Genomic DNA, 7,262 nt, shown 5'->3' with positions numbered 1-7,262 from the left:
ACACGAAAATGTTGGGATGTAGTACTCTCTTGTCCCTTAAATTTTATGTATAGCATATTATTGTTGCTTTTCACCTCATGTTTAATCACGTATGTTACTTTCTATCACAATTTTTTTTTTCATTCTCGTGATTCGAATCCATAATTTTTTTTACGTATAATTAATTAAAATACATAATCTAGTAGTAGCAATTCATGATAGTCTACATTATCTTATTCTTTTTGTTTCTTCTTTTTAATTAAATTCCATCATATCAATTATAACAAAAAAACAAAATGTATAAATGTTAATTAAGTATCATGAAACTTAGGCTATGACCCCTACACATACCCTAACCATTTGGTTGGACTACATACTAAAATGTTAGTATGAGCTTAGGTATTAATAATTGCTTCCAAGTCCTCTTGCAAAAGTACATAATATAAGCATATAATTAATATATAGTAGAGCAACATATATTCAATGATGATCAGTTGAACTTGAAAGTTCATTTGTCTTATAAAAATTCATAACAATCGATAAATTAAGTTATTATTGTGATACGTAGATTCACCTCCACCCGGAGAATCGTGTAAATCTCCTTTTAAGTTAGTATTTAATTACATTAACATATGCATATGTGTATGTAGTGGAAAATATAATGGGAATTTAGCAAACTAAGCTTATATATGTATGTGTAATGTGTATATAAAACAACTTTTTATCTTGACTTGTAAAACTTGTACTCATATATCTATATATAACAATTGTGTATAAGTCTCATGCCTATGTACCTAAAAATTGGAAATATTAAAGGAAAAAGTCATACAAGCAATGAGTAATATTCCCTTTTATCCATTAGTCTTTTAATTAATCAACACAGACAAAAGTGACTTATTTTAGTATTAAATATGATGAATATTAAAACCACTTTAATCCAAAAATAGAATGAATATTGAATTAACTAACAACCTCTCATAATTAAAGTAGCATAGACATGATTAGGACACCAAATTGTTTGGTACAATTGCTAAATTTATTCTTAAATTAATTAAGTGCTATAATTGTTGGAGTTGAACTTAATTATTTTTTTAAATAGTTTTTGGATTATTATTGTAACTTGCTGATCACTAAATAGTTGCAAGAACAAGTTAGAATAATAAATCAGAGAGAAGAAATTGTTGAATATTACAAGGATTTCATCCCTATTAATTAGAGATTTCGATTTTGAAATTTAAAGTGAAATGGAAAAAAGGGACAAACAACATAAATTCCGGAAATTTGAAGCTTAATTACAGCAAATTATGACATTTTGTATAATTACTGAAAATCTCAAATTTGGATCTATCGAGATACATGATTAGCTCCAGATATATCCAACGAAGATACATTTTTCTTTGCAAAGATACATTTAGCTTCCGATACATTTTTTCTGATTTTGGATCGACCGAGATACATAATACATCTAACGAAGTACATTTTTTTCTTTGTAAAGATACATAATTAACTCCCAATATATTTTTTTCAATTTTGGGTCTATTGAAATACATAATTAGCCCGCGATACATCTAACGAAAATACATAATTAGTTGAAATTTTTATAATTATTTTGGAAGAATGGAATTTTTTTTATAAGTTAAGACGTGTGTTTATATTCTTTTTTCAAAAATAAAAAAATAAAAGAGTATTTTCGAGAAATTTAAAATAAATCACTTTTTGAACTGTCAATCAAATTTTAGCAGATGTTTCAAAGTTAATTGAAAAAAAATTCACTTTTACTATGTAAGATACTATTTGAGCAATCATACTTCTTGATTAAACTACGAAAATCTTGAAACTTTAATAAAAGAGAAAACATTGTTGATCTAATGACATAAAACTAACATTTACTTTTAATATTAGGAGGATTTCATCGTTCTTATTTAGAGATTTCAATTTCAAATTTGAAAAATAAAAAGACCCTAAATTAAAGAGTGTTTTCGTGAGAAATGGGAATTAAACCACCTTTTTTAACTGTCAATCAAACTTTAGCTAACGTTTCAAAAGTAATTAAATTTTAGTTATCGTTTAATGGAAATAATAACACAAACATACACCTTAATTTATCATATTTACACAAATTTCCACCCTTACAAAGTAATTACAAAAATTTCAACTAATTATGTATCTTCATTGGATGTATCGGGAGCTAATTATGTATCTCAACAGACTCGACATTAAAAAAGAATGTATCAGGAGCTAATTATGTATCTTTACAAAGGAAAAATATATCTTTGTTGGAGGTGTATGGAGCTAATTATGTATCTTGACAGACCCAAAAACGAAATTTTCAGTAATTATGAAAAATATCAAAATTTTCTGTAACAAAACTCCAGACTACCGGGATTTATGTTGTTTGTATTTTTTTAATACGTAAAATATTATTTAAGCAATCATACCTCTAAATTAGAACACGAAAATCTTATATATTCTTTTTTAATTACTCTTTTTTTTTTTTTTTCACTAGATGATTTAGAATTTATTTGGTCTTAAAAGCTAATTAATCTCTACCTACTGCTTAATAATTTGATCTAGCTAGGGGGTGTCCCTACTTGTCCCAACATAAAAAATCTTGCCTGATTTGCTCTATTTGATTTTGATCCCTCACAAGTCACAATAATGTGTGGCTTTTTTCCCTTTTATATATTGGACTAACTGTCGGTGATCCTAAATTCCTAATTAACCCTTTTTCTTCTTACTCACTATTCGATACTCGAATTGGAGTCTCGCTAAATGAATTTATGAATTGTAGGGTGAAGGGATCCAAACCACCTCGTTCGTAATTAACTATCCTTTATTATCGTTTGAAATTAAATTATATACAACAATAACATACCCAGTATATTTCCACATAGTGGAGTTTAAGGAGGATAGAGTGTACGCAGACCATACCACTACGTACCTTAGGTGAAGCAGAGATGCTGTTTCCGATAGACCTCCAGCTTAGAACCGATAACAGTATAACAAACACAAAATATAAGTGCATATAATCTAGTACGGTATGCAAAATATATCACTACCTAAATACAATGAAAGTTGTATTATTGTATAAATTAAAGAGTAAATGCATAACTACCCCCTGATGTTGGTCAAAATTTTCAAAAAGACATCTAAACTTTGAATTCGACCTATTTTCCCATGATTCTTACTCAATCCGTTGCAAATACATCATTTTTCGCTGAATCTCAGTCACAACAAAGAGATTGATCACACGCACCAATCAGGTGCTGCCACGTGTTAAATGTATTTAATTTCGTATTTTTTTAAAATAAATCTTTCCTTTTTATTTAATTTACCCCCCCCCCCCCCCCCCCGTCCCCCCCCCCCCCCTTCCAGCACCCCCCCCCCCCCCCCCCGACGTCCAGCAGCTCCCCTCCACCCCCACCCTCATTCAGCACCCCTACCCTCCGTCCAACACCCCATGCACCCTGTCAACATCTCCCCCTAAACCCCCCCCCCCACCCCACCTTTTCTCTTCCCGTCCATTCTTTTTTTTTTTTTGTTCAAATCAATTCAAAAATTTGTGTGATGATTGAATTGAGGTTTAAGGATAGTTAAATAATTGAATTGAGTTTTAAAGATAGTTAAATGAGCTTTAATGGAGTTTTAAAGATTTTTTTTTTCTAAAAAAAGAAAAGCTTCAATAGACCTTTAATAGAGGAGCTTTAATGGTGTTGAAAAAGACATTGTGTTGAGCTTCAATGGAGTTTTAATGATATTTAAAAAAAAAAAGTTTCAATGAAGCTTTAATGGTGTTGAAGAAGAAAGGGTGGGTTGGGGGGGGGGGGAGAGGGGAGTACCAGGTAATTTAAAAAAATAAAAAAATATTAACTTTTTTCCTTTTAGAAAAAATATAAATGATATATTAATTATTTACACGTGACAACTTTTTATTGGTCAAAAAAGACAATTTTGAGCCCTTTCACGCGCCTGTGGCGTGTGTATACACGCAGAGGTCCAAAATGGTGTATTTGGAACGGAATAAAGAAGAATCGTGGGGTAATAAGTCTAATTTAAAGTTTAGGTATCTTTTTGAAAATCTCGACCAACATCAGGGGATAATTATGTATTTACTCTAAATTATATACAATAATAATAATAGAGTCAATTTCCTTATAAAAACGTCATTTATTGAAATATTTTTTTGATCGATATAACGAGATGTTGTTAGATATACTACATACGATGTATTGTGATATGAAAGTTGCTTCCGTAAAAAATGTGACCATTATAATGAAATGTTATTATATATAGAGGATGATTGCTATAGAGAGTTTATTGTATAAGAAAATAATTATTCACTTAGTATGAAACTCAAATAATTAATATTTTATATGTGTTGTGCTAATTAATTTGTGATAGTTCGGATATGAAACTTACACGCATAATAATTCTAAGTATGAAATTTAAAAAACTAAAATACTTTTAAGTATGTTTTCCACAGTTCATGAGTAAATACATATGCATTTTACTTTACTTGTCATTTCATTTATTAATGACCTACCTATAAATTAAATAAATGATAGATTTATACTATAAACTAGCTACTCTAACAAGTAACATAAATTCTACATTGAAATAGATTGAGTAGTTATGGTATGGCAAATTACCAGTATTGAAATGACAAGTTGTTCACCCCTTTAAATCAAATTTATATGTGTATTGACTTTTCTATCATATAAATTTATTGCCATAACAGTAGAACTTAAACCTTTATTCTTGATTAAGTTAATGACTTTATTATATATGCCTAGCTATATATACCTATTCTATGTGAAAATGAATTACAACAATTAAATTTTTATTAATATATATATATATAAACTTACTTTGTAAATTTACAATAGCGCCAACAGTAAAAGAATACAATACATCTAGTATTCAATAACTTCATTATAGTGGCAAAGTCTAATTAATAAGAAACTTCACATGATATGCATGCAAAATACAAATGTGACTTTTATAGAACTAATCGAGGTCCCCTACCCATTCTTACAATGTGGTACTATTTAGGCAAGTACATGCAAATTCTAGCTTGTTGTCGCCAGCAACCGATTCAGAAGTTTTATTGAAGAGTTTAGAAGTAAATATACGAATTAGTCAAAGTGGGCTCAACATCTATTATACGTACATAAAAACATATTTAATCATAGAAAAATAATATAATTTTCCGTCGAAAGAATTCGAATGAACCCCGTGAATGAAAGGTGGCTCCGCCCTACTTGTCGGTGAATGAAATTACCACAAACATATTAAATTTTGCTTTTAGCTAAATTAAGACAAATAAATTGAAGAAAAATGAGCATACATGTAGTTGATTTATCGAAAACAGTATCTCTATTTCGGAGGCAACGGTAATGTCTGCATATGCTCTACGTTATTGGACTATAATGAGCATGCGCATGTCATGCATGGACGGATCTATTAAGGACGGTGGGGGTGGCACGCCACCCGTAAATTTCGACGGAAACTCTATATATATAGCTATATATATAGACTGATCTATTAAAATATTAAATCTGTCACCCACAATACCAAAGCACTATCTAGTGCAAGTGACAAATTGCTCTTTTTGTGTAGTAGGTCGTGGGTTCAATCTGGGGCAGCAACATATTATGTTTTAGGCAATGTTCTATATATATCGAGACTGATATAGTAAGTATTAAATCTGCAACTCATAATACCAAAGTGCTATCTAGTCAATGTGTCAAAGTGTCAATTTTGTGGTAATAGGTCGTGGGTTCAATCTCAGTCAGCAACATATTATTTTTTAATTTTTTTTTTGTTAAGCATTGTTCTATATATAGAGACTGATACAGTAAAATATTAAATCTGTCGCTCATAATACCAAAGCACTATCTAGTGCAAGTGGTAAAGTGTCACTTTTGTGGCATATCATTTTTTAATTTTTTTTTTTTTTGTTAAGCATTTTTCTATATATTTGTTAAGCATTGTTCTATATATTCAGATTGATATAATAAAATATTAAATCTGTCGTTCATAATACCAAAGCACTATCTAGTGCAAGTGGTAAAGTTTCACTTTTGTGGGTCAAAGGTCGTGGGTTTTATCTAGGTCAGCAGCACATCATTTTTTAATTTTTTTTATCGTTTAAGCATTTTTTATTAAAACAAGGCAACAAGTATCATAAATGTACCCGTTGACAATTTTACTTGGCACCCGGAAAGTCCGAATCCTAGATCCGCCTCTGATGACATTGTTATTTACTTAAAAAAATATGTGACGTGTTTATGCACAGATTGATATCAAATTAATCACAAGCAATTACATAAACACAAAGGGTGATATAGTAGAAAAATTGTTATTCTATTTATTTCTCTTTCAGGGTGCACGTACGACCGCCAAATCACAATGGATAAGTAAAGATTGATGGATAGAGTAAAATTCAGCAGTCATTAATGGCTGCAGTCTGGTAATTTAGCCAATTCTGTTAATTAACTAACTATTCAACAGTTAATTAAATTAGTGGTTAGTTTGTTAGATAGTTAATCAAGAGCTAAGATGGCTACTAAATAGCCAAGATCATACATGTATCGAGTATCATTTCATTGTTGGGAACTTGGAATAAGATTAATTACACTTCTTTCTTTCTTAAACTACATCTTAGTTTGAATTGTATTTTGTCTTGAGTCAAGGGTCTATCAGGGTTCGACGAAACAAAAAGTTTCAGCATGTTGAAAATGAGGTTAGCGTGAACAAAAGAACCCCGACATTCATTTCTAAATGAATATTCATAGCCGAGTCTACTAAAAGAGGGACCAACCTCGCCTTAGTGATTAGAGGACACCGTTGATCGTTCGCTTCTAATGCGACACATTCCCTCTGTTCTTCGATGTTTTCGGTTACAAGAATCTATAATTTGACACAATAACTTCTACACTAGTTCAAGTTTAAAACAAGAACACAATGAAGTACAAAAACACTCTCAACACAAGATCAAAGTGATCTTTCTAAGAAGTGTGTTTATTTTTTCAGAAATTAAGATGAAACAGAAATGTAAAGCCAAGTCCCCCGACTTCACGGAGTGTCCTTAAGGAATAATTTCCCTCACTGTACCCGAGGTTTTGGAATCTTCCTCCCAGGATAAAATGACTTTCAATCCAACTATAGTGGTACCTCAAATAATTGGATTCGTCGAACTCACTCAACGATTTGATTGATCACAAGGAATGTTTAGAAGACAAGAAGAGTTTGTATTTCAAAAAAATTTTCATACCAAAACC

This window comes from Capsicum annuum, chromosome 10 (assembly GCF_002878395.1).
Source record: "Capsicum annuum cultivar UCD-10X-F1 chromosome 10, UCD10Xv1.1, whole genome shotgun sequence".
NCBI lineage: Eukaryota > Viridiplantae > Streptophyta > Magnoliopsida > Solanales > Solanaceae > Capsicum > Capsicum annuum.
This window is presented reverse-complemented; position numbering follows the sequence as displayed.